Raw genomic sequence first — 27,072 nt, 5'->3', positions numbered from 1 at the left:
CTAACTAGTTTTCTCAGTTAGAAGCTTCCTGGAGTTGAGATCAGCTCTGAGAACAATGATGTAACACTTTGGGAGAAAGATGCAACCCAATAACCCAGTGTTGGAGGCCAAGATGGCAAAAACCTCCACAGCCACGATGTCTTTCCCCTTGGTGCTCAGGTAAGCTGGAAGGAAGGAGATCCAAGCACTGCAAAACACCAGCATGCTGAAAGTGATCAGCTTGGCTTCATTGAAAGTGTCCGGCAGCTTTCTGGCCAGGAAAGCTACCGTGAAGCTGATGAGGGCCAGAAAGCCCATGTAGCCCAGAACACAGTAGAACATGACGATGGAGCCTTCATTGCATTCCACTATGATCTACCCAGCCTGAGAGTGCATGTCAACATCTGGGAATGGAGGAGAGGTTGAGAGCCATGCAGTGCTAAGGCACACCTGAATGAAGGAGCAGGAAAGCACAATGGCATTTGCCACTTTTTGCCCAAGCAGTTTCCTCATCCTGTTGCCCGGCTTGGTGGCCATGAAGGCCAAGACCACAATGATGGTTTTTGCCAAGATGCAAGACACTGCAACAGAGAAAATGAGAGCAAAAGCCAACTGCCGGAGAAGGCAGGAGACCTTCCCAGGAGTGCCAATGAAGAGAAGGGAAGAGAAGTAGCAAAGCAGGATGGAGGTGAGGAGAATACAGGTGAGGTTTCGGTTGTTGGCTTTGACAATGGGAGTATCCCAGTTTTTTGCAAAGGTCAGGATCACCAAAACTGTAATCACAGCAAAGGAAATAGCCAGGGAAACTAAAATGATCCCCAAAGGTTCTTCACAGGTTAAGAAGGTCCAAAGCTTGGGGATACATTGATCTTGGTTCTTGTTTGGATATCGATCTTCTGGACACTTGATACAATGCATGGCATCTGAAGGGATTAAGAAATGTGTGTGATAGTGTTAGCTTTATTGACAAACAATCACTGTTACAATGCAAAATTAATGGTTCATAGGAATTACTAACTTTGGATTTTTTTTTCCCTTTTAGCCTTTAGATATCTATATGACATTCATTGACTCCCATGTACCTCAGCTGGTAGCATAGCAGAGATCATAGTCCTTGCCAGGAGCAACACTGAAAATAACAAGAATTTCAAGCAAAATATAACAGATCAGCTGCAACTCCACCATGGCTCATGGAAAACCAGCAACCCTCACCAATCATGGTGCAACATGCAGATGATTCTCTGTGCTAGCCAACCTTGGAATGATCCAAAAGACATATTCTCTCATGGCTTTATCTTCTTTCACAACCTAGATGCTACAGGCCACTCAGCCATATCAGTTACTGTGGTACATCCAGAACAAGTCCAGATGACGATTTCCTGATTAGCAATGTGTTAGGGTGCCAATGACCAGGGGATCATGGGAGACAGAGTTATCCTGAGGGATGCAGCAATTGCAACAACCTTCCAGGGAACTGTATCTTCCATGGTCCCCTGGGATTTTGTTCCCTGACATGGGGAAGGGGAAGGGGAAGGGGAAGGAGAGGAGGAGGAGGAGGAGGAGGAGGAGGAGGAGGAAGAGGAAGCAGCAGCAGCAGCATGCAAATAGTGTTTTCAGTGTTGGGGCTTTGTGGGGAGACGCCTTTAATAGACCTCCAGGATAGGGGTTATTTGTACACATACTCAGGTAGGCTGTGTGAAAGACTTTGAGATCCTTGGGATTTTGAATCTTTGTTCAAGTTAATCCCAGGTGAACTCACATTTGAGGTTTTGCCCCAGCATCAGTTCCACCTTCACCACTATATATTTTTTTCTCCTCTAGGCAAGCATGTCCCTGATTTACAGTGTGGGTTGTCTCTCCTTTTTGGGTATCACTTCCTATATTCATGATAACCTGAACAGAATTCAGCCAGCCATCATTCCTAAACTAAGAATATTAACATTCCACAACATCACATAATCTCAGCAATTATGTTCAGGGGTTGAAGGCAGCCATCTAGCCAACACCCATTATAGGTGAAGCTGTCGCATTTCTAGATGGAACCTTTTTTCCCCTCTTTTTTTCTGCTGGTTTCAGTAATTACATGAGCTTGAGCTGACCCACCCGCCCCCTTCTCATGGTGGAGGAGAATTTGAGAATGGGAAAGGAAGCAACTTTCCTCTCACTCCTCTGTGCAGAGTGAGAATTAGCATACATAACAGGCTACGTAAAACATAATTGACTGAAAACCCATTATGGACCCCAGGAATTAAATGGCCAGTGCCCCCCTGTACACCAAGACAAAAGGATGTTATGGGTACAGAGAACAGGGCAATACTGGAAGGTGTAAAATGAACAAAATAGTAGGAAATGAAATATTAGTGGAGCTTATTCCTTAAAAGAAAAATCAGTTTTAGTCTTCAATTATGGGACAACAATACAAAACCAAAACCAAACAAAAAAACAAAACCCAAAATCTCAAAAAACAAAAAGCAAAAACAAAAAACAAAAACTCCCTGGTGAAGGAACCAAGTAAGAACAGATTACAAAGCTGTTAAAGTAAAGCCTTCATGGAATAACACCTATAATTTTCTCAATTTTGGATTCCACCTGCATAACAAATGTGTCCATCCTACAGCTGTAAGTATTTGAAGAAGGACAGAGAAAGAAGTACGTTGTTTTTAGTGTGCCTTAACTTGTTGCGAGTCCCTCCTTGTAGATTTGTCTGACTTCCCCTCTGATTTTCCTTCCTGTCAGACAACCAAGTGACAACATTTAATTGGTTCCCATGTCCAGAACTAACTCAGAAACTGGTAGGGACGTGCAAAAGTCCCTTACCTTTCACAAGACTTGATTCGCGGTGGGGGGGAGGCGCTCCATCTCTCCCCCGCAAATTCTGGCCAGGGGGGAGGCGCCCCGTCCCTCCCCCCCAAAATTCTGGCTGGGGGGAGGCGCCCCGCCCCTCCCGCCGCGAATCCTGGCCTGCCGGGACGCAAATGGTGGCGGCCATAGCCGCCGCCGTTTGCGTCCCTGCAGTCAGCCGTGATAGGCTACGTAAATGTTTACGTAGCCTATCACAGCTGAGTGGAAAAAAAACACCTGTGCGTACACAAATGGCGGCGCCCATGGGCGCGGCCATTTGCATTCCATATTTTAGCACGTGTAGTCTACGTAAACATTTACGTAGACTACGGCAAAAATAAGGGGAACGCTATTTGTGTTCCCCTTATTTTCGCCGTAGTCTACGTAAATGTTTACGTAGACTACACGTGCCAAAATAAGGAACACAAATGGCCGCGCCCATGGGCGCCGCCATTTGCGTATGAGCGGTTTTTGTTTTTTTTTCACTCAGCTGTGATAGGCTATGTAAACATTTACGTAGCTTATCACGGTGTTTTTTAAAAAATCTAGCCGTGATAGGCTATGTAAATCTTTACGTAGCCAATCACTTTTTTTTTTTTAACTTGGAAATGGCGGCGGCGGCAGCCGGTTGGAAGACCAGCCGCCGCAGCTGCTGCCACCAGGGACATTCGCACAAGGTAACTCCTGTCCCGGGGGAGCGGGGGGGCAGACCGTTTCGCCATCAATTTTGGGGGGCTGAATGTGCTGGCATTCGGCCTCCCTGAGATTCGTGGCGAAATTCTCTGACATCCCTAGAAACTGGAAACTAAGTATGATAACCAAATTATTATTATTGTTATTACATTTATTGTTATTGTTATTATATTTATCTATTATTGTTATCGTTATCGTTGTCATTATTGTTATTATATTTATTTTTACTGGATGCTTCAGAGGTTTTTCTGCCCAGCATCACTGAAAAGGGCTCATGCTACTGTGCACACATTCAGTGGAAAATCAGAAACAAGGCCTGAGTACAGCCGAGATGGTCAGCCAGTGGACTGTAAGTGTACATCGCACAGCAATGTTTCTTTTAATCTAGGGCTTGGTTTTCAGCCTTTGCAGTCATTCAGTGCTCCAAAGGGAATATATCATTATTGCCTCTACAGTTGTGAGTGCAGACTGCCTTAAAAGAGTATGCCTTAAATGTCAGAGTAGATATTTTTCAAGATCACTTGAAGTTACTTCTTTATTACACCCTTTGAGCATCAGATTCTGTACTACTCACTGTCAGAATGATTTCATAGAAAACAAACACTTCCTTGCTTTTTAATGCAGGAACACAAATATACTTCCTTGTTGCTGCCACAAATGGAAATGAAATTGAAAACTATAGCAAAGGCAAGTCCAAGCTCTAGCCCTTAAGATAAAGTTAGAATTTTTAACTTATCAAGGCTCCTGTTTCCAGACAGGATCACGTAAGTAACAATGGGGTGAATGTGATCAGGAATGCTCTGTGCTGGGTCAGGAGAAATCTTGAGACAGGAGTCATGCACACAAATACCCCCTTCCCCCCCCCCCAAACTCTTGGATTGATGCTGTTCTTACAACAAGCTGGAATTCCTGTAGTGGAGGCTGTCATTGTAATGTCACAAGCCAAAAAGACCCTCCCCAGTCCTAGTTTGGGGCAAATCACTGCTCTGTCTAGGGCAGTGCACCCACTGGCCTCACACCATCTATGGGGATTCTTGGGGGGATGTACGAAAAGTTGGTGAACAACAGTGCAAATATATTACTATAAAGCATGCCATTTCACCTGTCAATTAATTGCGAACACTCAAAATATGTTTATTTGTGCCATCAAAGTTTCTAGGATTTGTGTCACTTGAAGATTATACAGTGACTGAGTCAGTTGTTTGGGGCATCGAAAACTTAATAAAGATTTTAAAAGATGAAATTAAATAGACATTTGAAATCAAGCCTGGGATTGGGAAAGCTGTGCCCTGCCACTTACCTGTCTGGTTAGATGTCATGTCTTCTGGGCACTGAATACAGTTATAGCAACAAACCGGGTTCCCCTCTCGAACAATCTTGCTGTGTCCAGGAAGGCAGCTCTCCACACACGTGGAATGGGGCTGCATCTAATAACGATATTAAATTGGGATGTAAACAGCACTAATTGCTGCTTTGCAGTTTGTCTACTGATATTTCTCCTTGAAAACCTGGGAAATTCTGCAGTCTACTTTCCTGCTGTTCTGAATAACAGCTTCAAGAAGAGGCAGCTGAAATTTCACACCTCATGAACACTGAATCAGGAGATACAGATTTTTACAGTAGATTTAGTGATGGGTTGATATTTCCACTGTATTAAAAGGAAACATAAAATCTGAATGTAGGTAAGCAGATAAACACATGGAAAAATGCTTAAAAGCTATAAAAGTCAGTCCAGTGATCAAATATTTTGTCCACGGGAACCTCTCTGCTTGACTGGAGAAGACTGGTAAGATGCTGCATGTACTATGGTGTTTTCCTCTTCATAAGCCGTGTTGCTATATATGTATCTTGAAGTTGTTTTGATTTCTTTGTGTCAGCATTGTTTGCTTAGTATGTATTCTATACTAGGGATCACATGGAAATAAGTAAAAGAGAGAAATAGCAATAGCTTGGTCTCAGAGAGAAGGGATGGTGGAGAATTTCTCCTCGAAACTTCGGGGGGCCGAGCGCCAACGTGTTCGGCCCCCCGAACAAGTTTCGGGGAGAAATCCTCCGAACCCCCCCGCCCCCCGCACCCCCCCCGGGATGGGACTTACCTTCCCTGAATGTCCCTCCCGGCGGCAGGTCCGGCTGGCGGTTCGTCCGGTGTTCGAGCGGGGCGGGAGCGGCAGCCGGTCTTTCGACTGGCTGCCGCCCCCGCCATTGCAATGAAAGAAAAAAAAAACAAAACCGTCCCCTGATAGGCTACGTGACGATTCACGTAGCCTATCATGGCTGACTTTCCAGATCTAGCCGTGATAGGCTACGTGAATCGTCACGTAGCCTATCAGGGGACTTTTTTTTTTTTTTTTTTACTTTCGTGTTCGCAGCCGGGCGAGGCGGGAAGCCTCCTCCCCGGCCTGAATTTCGGCCGGGCGAGGCGGGAAGCCTCCCCCCCCGGCCTGAATTTCGCGGGGGGAGCAGCGAAGCGCTCCCCCCCACCGCGAACAAGCTGCGAGAAAAGGTAAGTGACTTTCGTCCACCCCTATAGAGAGTTTTCACTGAACTTAAACTGTGTCTAATACCAGAAGTCAGTAAACCCTTCCATTTCCTGGTGACACCTTGCACTGGAGAAAATTGTGTGGGAGTGATTATCTGGAGGGTAGGACCTCCCCCCCCCAATACTGTAATTGTAATTTCATCTCATAAAGCATTTCTACAGGAGACTAAAATCCCACCCCCTTATCTGGGCTTCTGCTTCCAGATTCCTTGCAGGATTAAGATTGGCTCCTTTTCATGTGGGTTCACTTGGGGTTTCTCTTTCTGAGCAAATTCTAAATGTTTCGTTATACAGCCACTAGATGGTGACTGATGGGAGCAGACAGTTAGGGAGATAGGGGCACAGCCGCCATATCAGATGGAGTTTGTACAGCGCTGCCATGCTCATGGCTGACACCTGAGCCTCCGTGTCTAAAATGACCCCCAGACTGCGGACCTGGTCCTTTAGGGCTAGCTGTACCCATATGAGCACATATAATACTGAATGTCAATGATCAATCATTTGGGGTGAAAGAAAACATCTCTCGACTTTGCAGCCCTGTGCCCAGCTCATATCTTTCCAGCAATCCTTTGGGAGGGGGCTAATTTCTGGGCAGGCTAGGTATGTCTGGAGCCTTATTCTTTATTCTTCTGTATTATTTCTTAAATGTATAGGATCATTAAGGAACCCAAGGTGGTGCACCTAAACCTAATTCTCTCCATTTTATCCTCACAAGAACAGCCCTGTGAGGTGGGTTGGGCTGAGAGTCTGTGACTGGCCCAAAGTCACCCAGTGAGCTTCCAAGGCTGAGTGAGGTCTAGAACTAGGGATGTCAGAGAATTCCATGACAGATCTCGGTGAGGCCAAATGCCAGTGCATTCAGTCCCCCAAAATCCATCACGGAACGAAGCCCCCACCACCCCCACCCCACGAAAGGCACGAGAAACGGAGCACTTACCTGCTCCCATCCGCGCTGCTTTGCGAATGGTGGCCGTCCGGCGGCCACCATTCACTTCCACCTCTTCAGCCGTGATAGGCTACATAAATACTTACGTAGCCTATAACAGCTAACACAGGGGTTCCATTTGCGTCCCTGCAGAGGCCGTAATAGCCTACATAAGTATTTATGTAGCCTATCACGGCGGGGGGGGGGGAACCCCAGCGTACGCAAATGGCGGCGGCTACTGCCATTTGCGTACACTGGGTTTTTTTCCCCCTGCTGTGATAGGCTATGTAAGTATTTACATAGCCTATCATGGCTCAATACAGGGACGCAAATGGCGGCGGCTACGACAGCCGCCATTTGCGTCCCTGCAGGGCTGCCCAGCAGCTGGATTTCTGACTTGGCCGCGGAGTACAGCTGGCCGGGCAGGATTCTGGGGGGAGGGATGGAGTGCCTCCCCCCCATTGAGGATTCTGGGGGGAGGGACGGAGCACCTCCCCCCACCGCGGATGCCCCTGCGCAGAGCCAGGTAGGTGTTTCATACATCCCTATCTAGAACTCATATCTCCTGACTCCCAGTCCAGTACTCTAGCCACTCCACCACATGGAGCCTCTCATGGTCTCCAGCTGAGAGTCAGAGGGAGCATTTGATAGAACTGGGGCATGGGGAAAGGCCATTGCTGAGAACATCTACCCCCACTCCCTTTGGCGTTACTGGGAAGAGAGGAAGCTGTAGCCTCCTCCCTTCCCTAAGTGACCTGTAGGGATGGCGGAGAAATCTGCCACTGACTCCAATGACACAGACTTCAATGACTCCAATCTGCCACGGACTCCTGCCCTTTGCTGTGATAGGCTACATAAATATTTACATAGCCTCTCATGGCAAAGGGCAGGGAGGCAAATGGCATCCACTACCCCATGCCATTTGCTTCCCCAGCACAGCAGAGGATGGAAGTCAAGCTGCAGACGTGGTCCGGCTGGGAAGGATTCTGGGAGGAGGGACGGATCCCTCCCTTCCCATGGACCCTGCAGAGGAATAGTAAGTGGGGTTCATACACACCTAGTGACCTGAGCACTGTTTGCCATTGCCATTAGTGATAGTAAAGCAGCAGTTGTGGCTGGCACAGGGTCAATGGCAGAGGGAGAAGGCTACAGCTTCCTCTCTGCTCCAGCACCCCTAACAGGGTCCTTGCTTATCTCAGCTCTCTCTTCTGAGATAGGGGATCAGAAGGCCCACAATGGTGCCAGACACAGGGGGTTTGGGAGGGCCACCAGAAAGGGCTTGCTGGGTCACATGCTATCCACAGGCAGGACTAAGTCCCCCCACCCCCGATAGCCCTAGAGTAAACAGATATTCAGGAATATACACTGGTGAAGCATCTCTAAGGGCTCATTCACATGGAGCTTTTATCCTGCAATTGAGATTGCTCCTTCACGGACGTTCATGGGCTCTTTACATGACGCTGTGACCCTGCCATGACCCTCCTGCACTAAATGCCCTTTGTTCCATTTTTTAATACATTGCAGATCATGGGCTCTCAAATTACCCCCTGGTGTTCCACTCCAGTTTCCTCCATCAAAAGAGTTAAAGCGGCAAGACGAGGAGCAAGATCAATGAAAGATCATGACAGGCTCAGATATGGGGAGAAGGAGGGGGAAGGGGAGGGGGGAAGGAAGCACGTGATAAAGGGAGGCGTTGTGATCCTGAATTGGGAAGCAGAAATCCCCGTTTTAAATGCAGGATTTTAGGCTGGTGTAGAGATGCCCTAAGACTGTGATACAGTGCCTGGGCAGCATTACTCTACCAATGAGCTCTCATTTTAAAATGGATCATGGTGTTCATTAGTACCTGCTTAAATATGCTGTTCCATGTAATGGAATCCACAGCAATGCTGAACTGTTGGCTCGATGAAATTGCTCCAACCTGGATTTTAAGAAAGGATTGGTTGGGAAAAGTGATCCAGTTGATAATATCATATCCAACTGACAGTTGCCCATCCTCAAATAGTATTTCATGTCCAGCACCATTGTTAACGTGGATGTTTTCCAGGAAAGAGTGGAGCTAGATTGGGAGAAAATACAACAGCATTTATCAAAGGAAGGCCACTCTTCCTGAGTGCTTATGCCATCAGGCTTTCACTAAGAAGTTACTGTAAACCCGAACTGTATAGGAGTACACAGCACAGCAGATTTCCTTTATCTTCCTATCAGCTTGCTGCCTTACACAGTTCTGAAGCAACATCATTTATTGTTAAATTGTTCATGCAATACAAAAGGACTCAAGAATTAGGGATGCTGGAGAAATTTCAGATGGACTTAATGAGCTTGGATTTCTCAGAATCTGACTTGAGGAATATGCTGTGGATCGACCTCCTCAGGTGATGTGGAGTCAGTGGTAGGGATGGCAGAGAATTCTGCCACGGATTCCAGTGAGGCCGGATTCTAAAGAATCCGGCCTCACTATTTTGCCCCCAGAATCCATGGAGGAACTGCCTCCTGCCCCCCCGCCCCCCCGCGGAATCCCCCCGGGATGGCACTTACCTGGGGCGGATGGGGTGGATTAGGCGGCGGCAGTTCCGGCAGCGGTGGCAGCTCCGGCGGTGGCTGCTCCGGCGGCTGGTCTCCTGGCCGGCCACCATTGCAGTCCTTGCAGCTGTGATAGGCTACATAAGTATTTACGCAGCCTATCATGGCTACCCCCCCAAAAAAAACACCCAGCATACGCAAATGGTGGCAGCTGTGGCGGCCGCCATTTGCGTTCCCTATTTTTCGCTGTTCTAGCCTACGTAAATATTTACCTAGGCTATTTCGGCTTAAAAAAGTGGAACGCAAATAGCGTAGTGGGCTATTTTCTTCTAACATAGAACGGCGAAAAAAAAGGAAGGCAAAAAGCGCCCACTACGCTACTTGCATTCCCCCTTTTTTTTGCCATAATAGCCTACGTAAATTCAAGCGCCTCCCCCCCCCCACCGCAAATCAATCCGCAAAAAGTTGAGTTTTATACATCCCTAGTCTGTGGACATTCAGATCATGCTTTTTTCTCTGTTAATTTCGCAAAATTTACACATATTTAGTCCTAGGATAATGGGCAAGTTTCTGCTGTGGAGAACTTGAATGGATTGGTGGGAAAATGCTCAATGTTACCTACTAAGGCAAATGGTGTAATTTGTTACGAACACTCTCATGCAGCTAAGTATGGAATTCTTTGCATATTTTTCTGCATCGCAAGAAAAGGTCAGGATCCTCCCTCTAGTGGATGATGGAACAAAAGATACATGACAATCTGTGAAACACAGATGGAACGGATTTTACTCAATCCATAAATTAGAGGTGTGCACCACTTCAGCCCAAGGCCTGAACCCTGAGTCAAAGCGATCTGCTTCAGGCCACTTTGTGCTACATCCGAGGCAAAGCAGAGGGGGCACAAAGCGGCCCAGAATGGGACAGGGGCTCAAAGTATCCCAAAGCAGGTTGGAGCTCTGCCCCTGGCCCAGCCCCCACCCTGGCACCTCCAGGTCCTTACCTGAGCCACCTTTCTTGCTGCTGCCACCTTCTTTGCCTTCTCCGCTGATGCGCCACCACACCGCTTGCATGTGGTCTTCTCTGTCACCGTCATCACTGCCACTGTCTTAACCACCGCCCACTACCGGCACCACCCACCATCGCCCGCTGCTGCCTGCTGCCACTCGTCACCAACTCCTGAGGACTGGATGTGTGGAGGCTCTCCTTGCAGGGAGTTGCCATTTTAAAAATGGTGACTCCCCTCGGAGAAGACAAGTCGCTGCACGTCCAGGTCTCAGGAGATGGTGAAGACAGCAGTGGCGGTGATGGCGGGTGGTGAAGAAGAATGCAGCTGCGGCACAACAGAGAAGGTGGCAGCGGCAGCAGAGGAGGCGGCGGCCCAGGTAAGGAGCTGAGGGGTTGTGTGGGAGTGTCGGGGGGGACCCAAAGTGGGGTTTGCCATCTGAATCCTGCTTTGGGTTCAGGGCTGAGGCAGTCACGGGGGCCCTGAATCTGCCCAAGCCAGATCTGGCCCACCTCAGAAGCCACAAAACTGCTTCCAAGTCAAATCTGGGGGTCCCTGCACAGCCCAACCATAAATCTTTATAAAAATTACAACAAGCGTTATCTTTGATCAGACCAGAAGCTTAACTTGCAAGCATCCTGTTACCAACAGTGGAAAACTGGATGGCTGTGGGAAATCCAGAATCAGGACATGTGGACAAGAGCCCTTTCTCCCCATTGTCACCCTGCAACTCATATTCAGAGGCATTCTCCTTCCCAGTTTTGTGTTGCCAGGCAACAGTTCCTTACACTAATTTAAGCCATCAGAATCCCCTTTTTTTACAATCTGAGGAAAATGCATTATACTGGTGACTTTACCTGCCATGGCTGAACATTCAGATGTCCCACTTTGCCTCCAAGCACCGTTGTTCTATGCTTTGAGAAATAACTAGCATGCAAAGTGTGTGCTACAGCATAGAGGGCATTGTAGATACCGTAGCTCTGACTGGTCATATCCATATCAAAGAGGGATGCAGACAGGTTCTCCAGCTTTTCCCCTCCTGTACAGTCCTTACAGTTTTCAATGCTTACTCCTCTAAAACAACACCTGAATGCCATTTGCCAGAACAGATAAAGGAAATCCATCAGTGTCTCATCAGGCTTTAGGTTTTGGAGAAAATCCTTAAATGCTGGCACTACATTCGTTTGGACTGAGAAAGTCAATGCTCCATGGAAGGTTTTGGGAGAAAAACTGGTTGAATAGATCGTGCTGGTGAAATCCCACTGAGCTGTTGTAATCCAAACCTTCCCTATAGGGGCATCATGAAATTCATAAATGTCTAAGGTGACTGTTAAAGGAAACAGAGACTGAGAGTCCCCACTGACAATGAACACATTGGCTTCAGTTGAAAAAAGTGCTTAGCAAGATTGCCCATGTAAAAATGCATAGTAGTTCTATGTAGTGCTCGGGACCTTTCCAGAAAGGCAACACAGATATGGTTCTGAGCAAGTGCAGGATTCAGCATCTCCACAAACCTTTCTCCATCATCATCATCTGAAACAATGAGGCCAATCCATGTCCATCTGAAATGCAGGAGCAGCTGGACAATCCCATCATGCAAAGACATCTCCCTTGGTGTCATCCGGTACAATGAAGGAATATGGGTTTTACTTGAGAGCATAGTCTCATGTCCACTATATGTGATCTAATGGGGAAAATGTAACTTAACAGGAGCTAGAGAAATATCTGCATGTTTCCAAATCAATGTGATCGTCTCCAGATACAGATAGTGGTTTCAACATTTGCCTTTTTGTTGTATTTTAAAGAATTTGAACAATACCTTATCTGCAGTGTAAGAATCTTAACTGAAAATTCCACTAATGTTAAATTATTTTCTGACTTCAATGAACAAAAACCAAGGTAGAATTAAGCTGGTTAAAACTGGCAAAATCAGTTCCTCAACTTGAGCTACTTTTTCACTTCATAACAGGCATAATTCTACATTAGGTCATGGCTGACATATCCAACGATCAGGAAGGTGTGTCCTCTATCCATTAAACATATAAACGTTTAGATTTACACACAGGAAAGTGACTTCAATCCACCTTTTCCACCCACCTATCCAAAAAAAGACCATATTTAACACTGGTCAGCCTGCACAAGAGAGACCAAATGTGTTTCTTTAAATGAAGCTTTCTACAGGTCTAAGACAGAAACATCTTCATCAGAGAGCATCTCAGGTTAGCTCTGGCTGCAAGACTGGGGAAAACATTTGGGTGATGGGGGCAAGAAGAAGCACAAGATTTCTATCATGGACCAGAAGTGGCAACATGACATGTAGAAAGAATGTTCATATTTAAATGATGACAATGCAGGTGCACTGTTTTTGATGGAGTTACATCTAACAGCCATATATCAGGTATAGAGAACTCATGTGCTGAATATGTATTTTTGAATTACTTAACATTTCATTTTGAAATACTCAGCATATATCCTTTTATATGACACTTTAGAAGCAGGAATATTACATACATGGTTAAAAAGTTACAGGGGCAGATTTGGCATTATATTAACAGATTTCAGCCAGAGAGAGAGAGAGGCAGGCAGGCAGGCAGGCAGGCAGGCAGGCAGAGAAGAAGAGATGCATGATTCAGGCAGATAAAATAAATTTAGGCAGATTCATTCCTTACCACAATGGTCATCAAGGATGTATAATCATTCAGTCTGCCTTTTCGTAGATGCTTGTGGAGGGAATGAATGTTACATTATAATTTTAGTTTGTGGATTGCTGTGCAGACTCAAAGTAGTTGTTCTGAATTGAGCAAAGTTTACTTAAGGAACATTATATTAGAATATGACTGAAAAGCAAGACTTCTCCAGTCACCCCAAATATGTTCTTTACCTGTGGAATCTTGTACAGGCTAAAGATGCTGGCCATCTGGATAATGTTTTCTACAGTGAGCCCCCCAATGATTGACAACACACCTTTTTTCCTATTACAGTTGAAATTAGGCATATCCCTTTGCTGTGTGAACAGCAGATCCACAATGGCTTCAGATGTGCTTCTTGTATTATGTAGGTTGTCATAGATGTGGAATCCCAGTGTCATGTTGGGCAAGAGGCTGGGATTCTTATTGATCTCATGGATGGCAAAAATAAAAGCTAAGGCTTGTTGATAATTCTTCGACACTATGCTGCAAGGAGATTGACAGTGAGAGAAAATTTGCAATGCATTTTCACTAGCGGCACACCAGCATACGGACAAAGGTTGTTGATCTCCCTATCCCTATCAGAAAGAGGAAGAGATTGAAGCAAAAGGAAGGAAAGTGTTAATCAGAAGGTTTGTGTACCTCTAATAACATCAGGAATTCTTCAGCTGATCCTATTTTCTGAATAACTTGAGACTATTGATGTGAAAAGATGCACCAATTGAAGTTCCACCCCATTGGCTGCTCTAACATTCATCTGGTTGATAGTGTTACCACTACTACATGATAAAAGAAGACTTACCTAATATTAACAGGAGTCCAATCTGGAGGATCTATAAACTTAAGTGAATCATAACTAGGATGTATGAGAGAGAGGACCCCACCTATTATTATATCTCCAAACTTAGACATATTGGTTGCATCATGAATCGTTTTTGGCTTCAGATCATACACAATAGGCGGCAGCAGGAGAAGCTGCAGAGCCACCATTAACAACCACTTGAGTACAAAAACATGCTTGCTCTGACAACAACTGCACACCTTCATCCTTAATGACTACCTTGTCTACAATGGTCCCCACAGCAGGACCCCTTCCTCCAAGTAGCCACCTCAGAGAAGAATGAGCAGACCAAAGACAAGATGACTGATTTTGCCCTAGTCCTCAAAGGATCAATACCCTAGCTCTGAGAGGCACATTATCAGTTCAACCCAGAAGTCAATTTAGAGATGAAAAAAGTGAACGTTTTAAACTGGATTAATAATTCTCCACTGAATGTACAAGAATAAAATAACAGTGATTTTGATAATTACATAATTATACAATAAATGTTGCCGGGGGAGGGGGGAGAACATCAATAACAATAATAATATTGAAAAGTATAGACATACTATAGTGATGCTAATTGAAATGACTATATAATGATATTAATTGTAAATGACTACAAACATTCCAACCAAACACAAATGAAATTACTATAGAAAGCCTATTCCCACAATCATTAGACAGATAAAGTTCAAAATAACTGTGAGAGGGGGCACAATCCAATCCATTCTTACTTTATTTTATTTTATTTTATTTTGCATTTTGCAAAATGCAAATATCTAACCTGAGTCCAATAGACAACCAGTCTTATAGTCTGTGGGGAGGCAACATGGTGCCCATGGGCAGCAGAACACCCTGTACAACTTTCTTGGCATCCACCAAGGTGCCCTACCCCTCCCACTTTTTAATTTCTATCATTAAATTAACAAATGTTCTTACTGGCAGCTGGGATCACTTCAAAGCAAAGTGAAGGCCTCCGGCCACTGCTGTCATCTCCCCATGTGTGCCTCTGGGTCATTCTCATTCATGGCTCTCAGATATGAAGAAACACAGAAAAAGTTCCTCACGCAATGGCAAAGTCCCTCACCAAAGACTCCTGAGAAAACTTAGCAGTCATGGAATATGAGGAGGGGTGCTCTTATGGATCAGTTACTCATTAAAGAACAGAGAGACAAGGTATATGGTACATTCCCATTCTCCCAAAGGGGGGATTTACAGTATGTTACAACCGCATCTACTACTACTGCTACACCATATCTATATACACCATATCTATATCTGTATGTACAACTCTATCTATATTCTGGGTATATGCAGTTTTGAATTTAAACTCACTAATCTCATAGCACAATCATGACTACCAGAATACAATGGAGTTTCCTTCTGCTGCTCTCGTCACCTCTCATTCTCTGGGTAGTCACCCCCTCCCTGGGCTTTGGGGCCCTGGTTGTAATGGATGGGCTCTGGCTGTCTCCTCCTCCAATCTCCATTATCACTGTATATAAAAGAACGAGTTGGTTACCCACAAGCACAGTTTGCAGAGAAAAAGCAAATCTAATGAAAAAATCTAACTGCATTTCTTGGAGTATTCGAAGTGTTACATTGTTCATCTTCACAAAACATCCTTAGATACAATGTTTATGATGGAAACTCCAGGGCAGCCCCTGTTACATCCTTGTTCTGGTCCAGTGACGATTTGAATCTTGCAGTTTGCCATGCCATGGTGTGCCTCTGGCCCTGCTACCCACCACCAGCACTCCTGGCATGCGGGCCAGGAAAGGAGAATCGGGCAGCAGGATTGCTAGCCAATGTCAGGATCCAGGCCGTATGCAACCCCCATCTATTTTTTAGATTTCTATATAAAATTATTTATTTTCCACCTTTCAGGCCCCAAAGGGCTCCAAAGTGCCATACAAAATAAAAGTGTGTGTGTGTGTGTGTGTGTGTGTGTATATATATATATATATATATATATATATATATATATAATAATAAAAAGACAACACAACAACAACATAAACACACAATACAAATACACTAAAATATCCCTTAAGATTGTAAGATATCTACGTTAGGCTAGGGATGTACAAAAGTCACTTACCTGGTCTCGCAGCTTGCTTCGCGGTGGGGGGGAGGCGCTTCGCTTCTCCCCCCAAAGTTCAGGCCGGGGGGGAGGCTTCCTGCCTCGCCCGGCCGAAATTCAGGCCAGGGAGAAGTGCCCCATCTCCCCGTCCATGAACTTCAAAAGAAAACTAAAAAAAAAAAAGCCCCGTGATAGGCTACGTAATGATTTACATAACCTATCATGGCTAGATCTGCAAAGTCAGCCGTGATAGGCTATGTTAATCGTCACGTAGCCTATCACGGGTGACTTTAAAAAAAAGAAAAGAAAAAGCGCGTACGCAAATGGCGGCCCCCATAGGGAGCCGCCATTCGCATTCCTTATTTGGTCCCTGTAGACTACGTAAAGATTTATATCTCTGTTCAAGTTCTAAAACCAATATAAACAATAGCGCTGAAAATGGACAACCTTGTCTTGTCTAGGGATGGGGGAGAATTTCTCCCCGAAACTTCGGGGGGCCGAGTGCCAATGCATTCGGTCCTCCGAAGGTTGTTCGGGGACAAATTCTCCACCCCCCTGCCCCTGCCCCCCCCCGGGATGGGACTTACCTTTCACGAATGTCGCTCCCGGTGGCGGGTCCCGGCGGCGGTTCGGCAGGTCTTCGTCAGGGGCGGAGGCGGCAGCCGGTCTTTCGACCGACTGCCGCTGCCACCATTACAAGAAAAGTAAAAAAAAAAAACACCCCTGTGATAGGCTACGTAATGATTAACATAGCCTATCACGGCTAGATTTGCAAAGTCAGCCGTGATAGGCTACATTAATCATCATGTAGCCTATCACGGGTGACTCAAAAAAAAAAAGTGCATACGGCTAATGGCGGCCCCCATAGGGAGCCGCCATTCGTGTTCCTTATTTGGTCCCTGTAGTCTACGTAAATCTTTTTTTTTTTTCAAAGTCACCCGTGATAAACTACGTGATGATTAATGTAGCCTATCACGGCTGACTTTGCAGATCTAGCCGTAATAGGCTACGTAAATCGTTACATAGCCTATCATGGGGCTTTTTTTTTCTTTTGAAGTTCGCGGCCGGGGAGACGGGGTGCTTCTCCCTGGCCTGAATTTCGGCCAGGAAAGGTGGGAAGCCTCCCCCCCTGGCCTGAACTTTGGGGGGAGAAGTGAAGCACCTCCCCCCCACCACGAAGCAAGCTGCGAGACCAGGTAAGTAACTTTCGTACATCCCTATTATAATTATTTGAGCATTTTGATCAGTATATACTAGAGATGTATGAATGTCACTTAACTTTTAACGAAATTGATTTGAGGTGGGGCGGAGGCGGTCCGTCCCTCCCCCCGAAATTCTGGCTGGGGGTGAGGCGCTCCATCTCTCCCCCGTGAAATTCTGGCCGGGGGGGGCACTCCATCCCTCCCCCCCGAATCCTGGCCGGCTGGGGTCTGTAAATGGCGGCGGTCATAGGCGCCGCCGTTTGTGTCCCTGCAGGCAGCCGTGATAGGCTACGTAAATGTTAACGTAGCCTATCACGGCTGATTTAAAAGAAAAAAAACGTGTGTACGCAAATGGCGGTGCCCATGAGGATTTCTAAAAAATACCGTGATAGGCTCTGTAAATGTTTACATAGCCTATCACGGCTGATTTACAAGAAAAAAAACAACACTATGCTACGATACGCTATGCTATTTGTGTTCCCCTTATTTTTGCAGTCTTAGTCTACGTAAATGTTTACATAGACTAAGACGTGTCAAAATAAGGACCGCAAATGGTGGCGCCCATGGGCGCCGCCATTTGCGTACACATGTGTTTTTTTTCCCTTTTAAATCAGCCGTGATAGGCTACGTAAACATTTATGTAGCCTATCACTTTGTTTTTTGGTTTTTTACTGGAAATGGTGGCAGTGGCAGCCGGTCGGAAGGCCAGCCGCCGCAGCTGCCGAACTGCTGCCAAACTGCCGCAGGAGCCGCCGCTGCCGCCAGGAAGATTCGCCCAAGGTAAGTCCAGTCCCGGGAGGATGCGGGGGGGGGGCAGACCATTTCACCACCAATTTCAGGGGGGCGAATTCTCTGGCATTTGGCCTCCCCGAGATTCATGGCGAAATTCTCTGACATCCCTAGTATATACCGATTTCACCTTTTATAAAGTTTTCTCCAAAGTCCAGTTCTTTTAAAGTCTTAATGAAAAATTTCCAGTTGAGATTATCACATGCTTTCTGTGCATCTAAAAAGGTCAGAGATGCTTGTTTTTCTGTGTGTTTTTCCAAATATTCCACCACATTCAAGACCGTTACATTATCTCCCATCTGTCTCCTTCATAAGATAACACTTTGGTTCTCATATACAAACTCCTGCAATATTTTTAGGGATGTCAGAGAATTCTTCCACGGATCTCGGTGAGGCCGAATGCCAGTGCATTCGACACCCTGAAATCCATGGCGGGACGAAGCCCCACCCCCCAATCCACGAAAGGTGTGTGAAACGGAGCACTTACATGCTGCCGTCCGTGCTGACTTGTGAATGGTGGCCACGCTACGGCCGCCCTTCACTTCTTCATCATAGCCATGATAGGCTGACGCAGGGACGCCTTTTGCGTCCCTGTGGAGGCCATGATAGGCTACGTAAGTATTTACGTAGCCTATCACGGCAAGCCCCCCCCCCAAAAAAAAACAGTGTACGCAAATGGCGGCGGCTACGGTGTAGTGGGCTCTATTTGAGTTCCTTTCCCCCCCCCCGCAGTAATAGCCTTCGTAAATATTTACATAGGCTAAAACGGGGGGCAAAAAGGAACGCAAATGGTGCCCACTACACTATTTGTGTTCCCCTTGTTTCACTGTAATAGCCTATGTAAATACTTACGTAGGATAAAACAGCTAAAAAAAAGGGAAGGCAAATAGGGAATGCAAATGGCGGCTTCCGTAGCCGCCATTTGCGTACGATTTTGGTTTTTTTGGCTTGCTGTGATAGGCTACGGAAATACTTCTGTAGCCTATCATGGCAGCTTCACAGGACACAAATGGCAGACGCTACAGCAGCCCATCCATGGCCAGAACTCCGTGGAACAGAGCCGGCCCAGGGAGAATTCCGGGAGGAGTGTTGGCGCGCCTCCCCCCCACCGCGAATCCAAGCTGCGAAAAGGTAAGTGACTTTCGTACATCCCTAAATATTTTCTTGAGCCTTTCTGCCAAAGTTGTTGCAGATATCTTTAGTTTTTGTTGTTGTTGTTGGTCAGTCATTCAGTTGTGTTCGACTCTTCGTGACCCCATGGACTATAGCACGCCAGGCCTTCCTGTCCTCCGGTCTCTCCCAGAGTGTGCTCAAGTTCATATTCATTGCATCGGTGATGCTATCTAGCCATCTCATCCTCTGCCGTCCCCTTCTCCTTTTGCCTTCGATCTTTCCTAGCATCAGGGTCTTTTCCAGAGAGTTTTCTATTTGGTTTTCTAGCCTTCTATTCAAAGGCTATTTGCGTTCCCCTTTTTTTACGCTGTAATAGCCTACGTAAATATTTAGCGGAGCGGGCCGGGCAGGATTCCGGGGGGGAGGACCGGATCACCTCCCCCCCATCAAGGATTCCAGTGGGAGGGACAGAGCGCCTCCCCCCCACCGTGAATAAATCCGTGAAAAGGTAAGTGATCCACACTATCAAAGGATTTAGCATAGTCAATGAAGCAGAAATAGATATTTTTCTGGAATTCTCTTGCTTTCTCCATGATCCAACAAATGTTGGCAATTTGATCTTGAGTTCCTCTGCCTCTTCGAAACCCAGCTTGTACTTCCGGAAGTTCTCGGTTCGCATACTGCTGAAGCCTAGCTTGTAGGATTTTGAGCATCACCTTGCTGGAATGTGAAATGAGCGGAATTGTACGGTAGGTTGAACACTCTTTAGCATTGCCCTACTTTGGAATTGGAATGTTAACTGACCTTTTCCAGTCTTGTGGCTACTGTTGAGTATTCCAAATTTGTTGGCATATTGAGTGCAGAAACAACATCAAATTTTAGGATTTTAAATAGCTCAGCAGGAATACTGTCATCTCCCCTAGCTTTGTTGTTAGTGATGCTTCCTAAGGCCCACTTGACTTCACTCTCAAGGATGTCCGGCTCAAGTTCAGTGACCGCACTATCATGGCTATCAGGGACATTAAGATCTTTCCTGTATAGTTCTTCTGTGTATTCTTTCCACCTCTTCTTAATCTCATCTGTTTCTGTTAGGTCCCTGCCTTCTTTGTCCTTTATCATGCCCGTCTTTGCACAAAATGTTCCCTTGAGATCTCCGATTTTCTTGAAGAGATCTCTAGTCTTTCCCATTCTATTGTTTTCCTCAATTTCTTTGCATTGTTCATTTAAGAAGGCCTTGTCTCTCCTTGCTATTCTCTGGAACTCTGCATTCAGTTGGGTATATCTTCCCCTTTCTCCTTTGCTTTTTGCTTCCCTTCTTTCCTCAGCTACTTGTAAAGCCTCACCAGACAGCCACTTGGCTTTCTTGCATTTCTTTTTCTTTGGGATGGATTGAGTTGCTGCCTCCTGAACAATGTTACGGACCTCCGTCCATAGTCCTCAGGCACTCTGTCTATCAGGTCTAATCCCTGAAATCTATTCCTCACCTCCACTGTATATTCATCAGGGATATGATTTAGGTCATACCTGAATGGTTTAGTGGTTTTCCCTACATTCTTCAGTTTAAGCTGAAATTTTGCAAGAAGCAGCTCATGATCTGAGCCACAGTCAGCTCCAGGTCTTGTTTTTACTGTATAGAGCTTCTCCATGGCTGCAAAGAACATAATCTATCTGTTTTTGATATTGACCCTCTGGTGATGTCCATGTGTAGCACCTCTTGTGCTATTGGAAAAGAGTGTTTGCTGTGATCAGCGTGTTCTCTTGGCAAAACCCTATTAGCCTTTGTCCTGCCTCATTTTGTACACCAAGGCCATGCTTGCCTGTTATCCTGGTGATTTCTTGACTTCCTACTTTAGGTGTTGTAGGTCTTCATAGAACCGATCAACCTCAGCTTCTTCAGCATCAGTGGTTGGGACATAGACTTGAATTACTGTGATGTTGAATGGTTTGCCTTGGATTCATACTGAGATCATGCTATTGTTTTTGAGATTGTATCCCAGTACTGGTTTTCCCACCCTTTTGTTGACTATGAGTGTTACTCCATTTCTTCTAAGGGATTCTTGCCCACAGTAGTAGATATAATGGTCACCTGAATTAAATTTGCCCATGCTTGTCCATTTGATTTTGTTGATTCCTAAGATATCAATGTTCAGTCTTGCCATCTCATGTTTGACCACCTCCAGCTTACCTTGATTCATTGATCTGACATTCCAGGTTCCTAAATAATATTGTTCTTTACAGCATTGGACTTTCTTTTCACCACCAGACACATCCACAGCTGAGTGTACTTTCGGCTTTGGCCCAGCCTCTTCACTCTTTCTGGCACTACTTGGAAATTCCCTCAGCTCTTCCCCAGCAGTATATTGGACACCTTCCGACCTGAGGGGCTCACCTTCCGGCGTCATCTCTTTTAGCCTTGTGATACGTTCCATGGGGTTTTCTTGGCAAGAATACTGGATTGGGTTGCCATTTCCTTCTCCAGTGGACCACATTTTGTCAGAACTCTTCACCATGACCTGTCCATCTTGGGTGGCCCTGCAAGGCATAGCTTATGGCTTCACTGAGTTACGCAAGCCCCTTCGCCGCAACAAGGCAGTGATCTATGAAGGGATGGAATTTCCTTCATGGATCAATAAATAAAATTATTATTTTTAATAATGAGATTTGTCTGTAGCTTTTTGTCAAGGTTAAATCCTGTCGTTCTTTAGGTATTAATGTTATATATGCTGTTGTCCATGTTTCCAGTATCAACCCCTTTTCTAAAATACTGTTCATCATATTTTTCAATGGTTGTAAAAAATTTTCTTTACACTTCTTATAATTAGTGATGTACGAAAGTCACTTACCTTTTCGACGGGGTGATTCGCAGTGAGGGGGAAGGCACTCTGCACCTCCCCCCAAAATCCTGATCCAGCCGGCTCCATTCTGCAGAGATTCCACGGATCCGCTGGCTGGGGCTGCCTTCAGTTGGACATCCGGGCGCTGGGCAGCCTTCCGGGAAAAAAAAACAAGCCACGTACGCAAATGGTGGCGGCTACAGAGGCCACCATTTGCGTTCCCTTTTTCCCGCAGTTTTAGACTACATAAAAATTTACATAAGTTATTACAGCAAAAAAAAGGGGAAGGCAAATAGCATCATGGGCACCATTTGTGTTCCTTTTCCCCCCCACCATTTTAGCCTACGTAAATATTTACGTAAGCTATTACGGCGGGGAAAAAAAGGAAAGCAAATAGCGCCCACTACACTATTTGCATTCCCCTTTTTTTCTACGTAATAGCTTACGTTAATATTTATGTAGGCTAATACTGTGAAAAAAAGGGAACGTAAATGGCAGCCTCTGTAGCTCCCACCATTTGCGTACGCGGTTGGTTTGTTTTTATGCTTGCCATGATAGGCTACGTAATTATTTATGTAGCCTGTCACAGCAAAAAACAGGGGCGCAAATGGTGGCCACTATGCCTCTTGCGCCCCTGTCTTTTGCCGTGGTAGGCTACATAAATATTTATGTATCCTATCGCAGCAAAAAAAGGGACCGCAAATGGCGGCGGCTACGGCGGCCGCCATTTGCATTCCCTTTTTTTGCTGTGATAGGCTACGTAAATATTTACGTAGACTATCACAGCATCTGCAGGGATGCAAATGGTGTCCCTGCATTAGCCGTGATAGGCAAAGTAATTATTTACGTTGCCTATCACAGCTATAATGAAGAAGCGAATGGCGGCTGCACATGCGGCCGCCATTTGCGAAGCAGCATGAATGGCAGCAGGTAAGTGCTCCGTTTTGCACACCTTTCGGGGGTGGGAGGGTGAGGGGCTTCATTCCACCATGGATTTCGGGGGGCCAAATGCACTGGCATTCGGCCTCACTGAGATCCGTGGCGGAATTCTCTGACATACCTATTTGAAATACCATTTAATTCTATCTCCATCTAATAGTAGTGCTTCTTTTCACATATGACATACATAGATATAGGGTTATGGTCCGAAAATGATCTTGGTAGAACTTCTAGTTTGCCAATCTTTGTAGCCAGCTCTTTAGTTTCAAAATTATATCAATCCTTGAAAAAGATTTATGTCTTTCTGAAAAATATGTATATTCTTTTGAGTTTCCATTTTTATCTCTCCATACATCTACTAAGGCCAAATTGTCCATCAGTTCAAAAAAACTTTTAGGTAATTTCCCTTGATTACTCTTTATTTTTTTCTCTGATATTCTATCAATTTGAGGTACAATCACTCCATTCCAATCTCCCATTAAACACCAACTGTCAAAAGTTAGATCCACGAGTTTGGATAAAAGATCCTCATAAAATTCCGCTTTGTGGTCATTAGGTGCAGAAACCCCTAAAATCAATGTTGATACACTACTCAGTGTAATCTTAACTCACACAGAACGACCGTGTTCATCTGACAATACCGATTCCGGTCCCAATGTGGCTTAATATATAAAAATCCTCCATTTTTCTTTTTTTGGCTTGCAGTTATAAACTCTTCACCTAATTTTTTATTAATTAAATATTTGGTAACTTCTTTCTTAATATGATTTTTGTGTAAGCATATTATATCTTGTTTCAATTTTTGTAAACAGTAAAATATTTTCTTTCTCTTTTGAGGAGCATTCACCCCATTAATGTTCCAAGTTAAAAATTTATAATCCATTAAAAAAAAGAAAAAGATTAAGGTACATTCCTAATTTCCACCTGTTGCACCCTGTGTAGGGGTGGACGAAAGTCACTTACCTGTCGTCGAAGCTTGTTTGCAGTGGTGGGGAGGCGCTTCGCTGCTCCCCCCACGAAGTTCAGGTCAGGGGAGAGGATTCCTGCCTCGCCTGGCCGAAATTCAGGCCGGGGGGGAGGCTTCCCGCCTCGCCCGGCCGAAATTCAGGCCGGGTAGGAGGCTTCCCGCCTCGCCCGGCCGCGAAGTCCAAAGTTTAAAAAACAAAACAAAAACGCCCCCGTGATAGGCTATGTGACGATTAACGTAGCCTATCATGGCTAGATCTGCAAAGTCAGCCGTGATAGGCTACGTTAATCGTCACGTAGCCTATCACGGGTGACTTTAAAAAAAAAAAGCGCGTACGCTAATGGCGGCCCCCATAGGGAGCCGCCATTCGCGTTCCTTATTTGGTCGCTGTAGTCTACGTAAATATTTACGTAGACTACAGCGAAAATAAGGGCAATGCAACGTTGCCCTTATTTTCGCCGTAGTCTACGTAAATCTTTACGTAGACTACAGCGACCAAATAAGGAACGGGAATGGCGGCTCCCTATGGGGGCCGCCATTATCCGTACGCACTTTTTTTTTTTAAGTCACCCGTGATAGGCTACGTGACGATTGACGTAGCCTATCATGGCTGACTTTGCAAATCTAGCCGTGATAGTCTACGTTAATCGTCACGTAGCCTATCACGGGGGCGTTTTTTTTTTCTTTTATTGGAATGGCAGCGGCAGCAGCCGGTCGAAAGACCGGCTGCCACTCCCGCCCCGCATGAACACCCGTCGAACCGCCTGCCGGACCCACCGCCAGGGGGGACATTCGGCGAAGGTACGTCCCGTCCCGGGGGGGGCGTGAGGGGGGCGGGGGGGCGGAGAATTTCTCCCTGAAACTTGTTTGGGGGCTGAACACGTTGGCGCTCGGCCCCCCGAAGTTTCGGGGAGAAATTCTCTGCCATCCCTAACCCTGTGTGCTGTCCTCTTCTTGTACATCAGGCTGTAGGTCTGTCCAATCTTTTCCATAAGTTTGAAGGAACTCTCTTGCTTTTTGAACTGAATTTCTTTCATGATGATAATCTCTTTGTCCACCATGTTCAGTTTAGTTTTATGTTGCTTCTGAAGAATTGAATTCCTTGTAGTTTTCTTTACAAAATAGACAATAATATATCTGGGTGGACCTTTTATTTTTGCATATGTCGAATTCATTCTATAAGCTCAACCTATTTCCTTTTCCATGATTTTCTTTTCTCAAAAAGGTTGCTATGGTCTTTACCAATTCCATTGTAAGCGGAGATGGGTCAAAGAAGACGCAGACAACAAGCTTGGATTGAAAATTGGGCCACACATTTATTGAAATATTTGCAAAGGGGTAATTAGGACGGGCATCTAACTGTGTCAGCAGCTATCTGACACTTCTTGGGCGAAAACACACCCAGCCTGAGGGGTGGTGGTGATCTCGCCATCCCTCCGGACTGCCCCTTCTGGGGGAGGTAGACCTTCCGGTGTCACCCCCAACCCGGTGCCGCACAACACCTGGGTGAGTGAGTAGGTTTGGTCTCCCAGGCAACCCTTATCCCCCCACCGAGCCGCACAACCCATTTGGGGGTCCTCAGGCATCACCTGTCACCATATGGTGCCTCTGCATGCACACCATCCCTACTCCCTTTCCTGTTTTGCCCGTCCTAGCCGCCAAGTGGAATGTGACCGATGATATAGACCGTATTACCCTTTAGGACACACTCACCCCAACTAACAGTGTGATGTAGGTGAAAAAGACCCACAGTCCTAGGCCAATCGGACTGAGAGCCAAAAAATTCCTACATGGCTCCCGAAAGGGCAACCGGCACATACCCACACTGCTAAGGGGAGGGGGGGAGGGAGCTGCGACGTGCCAAAGAGCTGAGATTGGGAGGGGGAGCTGAGTTTAAGGCAGCTCAGCATGCCCCTCCGTGCATGGTGGTGCCACTGGGGTGCACCAATCAGAGGCCCCTACATCTTGTCACCCCACCTGCCTGCAATGCCCCCCCTTTTAGCCAGACAAGCTGGCGCCGGGTAGGGCATTTGCGAGCGGAGATGGGTCAAAGAAGACGCAGACAACAAGCTTGGGTTGAAAATTGGGCCACATTTATTGAAATATTTGCAAAGGGGTAACTAGGATGGGCATCTAACTGTGTCAGCAGCTATCTGTCACTTCTTGGGCGAAAACACACCCAGCCTGAGGGGTGGCGGTGATCCCGCCATCCCTCCGGACTGCCCCTTCTGGGGGAGGTAGACCTTCCAGTGTCACTCCCAACCCAGTGCCGCACAACACCTGAGTGAGTGAGTAGGGTTGGTCTCCCAGGCAACCCTTATCCCCCCGCCAAGCTGCACAACCTATTCGGGGGGCCTCAGGCGTCACCTGTCACCATAATGTGCCTCTGCATGCGCACCATCCCTACTCCCTTTCCTGTTTTGCCCGTCCTAGCCACCACAGGAGTCACAAGCCTATTGCTTGTGAACTCCCCCCACCTGCACAGAAGAACTTCCCACAGGCCCCTTTGCAGATCGGCCAAAAATAAGTCGTTCCCTATGTCTGACAGGTGGACGCCGTCCTGCCTGTAAAGCTCCCTTCTAGTCCAATGGATTCCTTGGTGGTTGATGCAACCGTCACATGATCTGACAACCCACATGACACTTCTCTGTTCACATTGCGCCGGGCCCGTTCCATGGCCGCATTGCTCTGCGCCCTCCACATGATTCTCAGGAGCATTGAGGACCATAATATTGTCACCCCCGGCCAGCAATGTCTGATCATCCGCAGATCTGCCAATGCCTGCTCGATCAAGCCCTTTCCAGGCTTGTAGCCCAGGTCATTCCCTCCTAGGTATAACACCAGGACCTGTGGAGGGAAACTGACCAAACCTCATTGAAAGAGTGTGGGGAGAAGACCATCCCATCGCATACCTCGTCGGCCGAGCCATTGTATCGCCACCTGTTGGGGAAACTGCAGCCGGGATCTGAAGGCCGACGTAGAAACTCTGCGGGCAGCCTAAGAAACCATACTGTGCCCAAAAATGAGCACCCGTACCGGCATCGGTCGAATCCCATCTAAATAAGACATTGGGGAAGGCGAAGAGAATCATCATGAAGCATCCAGCAACTTGCGAATGTAAGAGCGGAAGGCCCT

At 46.2% G+C, this 27,072-nt stretch overlaps 1 pseudogene; it reads right to left on the bottom strand.

Moving 5' to 3' along the window:
- Positions 1 to 26,613, bottom strand: LOC146341339 (vomeronasal type-2 receptor 26-like; annotated as a pseudogene).
- Positions 26,614 to 27,072: the final 459 nt, after the last annotated feature.

Source organism: Heloderma suspectum, chromosome 6 (genome assembly GCF_057233095.1).
Source record: "Heloderma suspectum isolate Gila_16-S chromosome 6, 16-S_ref, whole genome shotgun sequence".
Lineage (NCBI taxonomy): Eukaryota > Metazoa > Chordata > Lepidosauria > Squamata > Helodermatidae > Heloderma > Heloderma suspectum.
The sequence above is the reverse complement of the archived record's forward strand: the minus strand, read 5'-3'. Positions and strand labels throughout refer to the sequence as shown.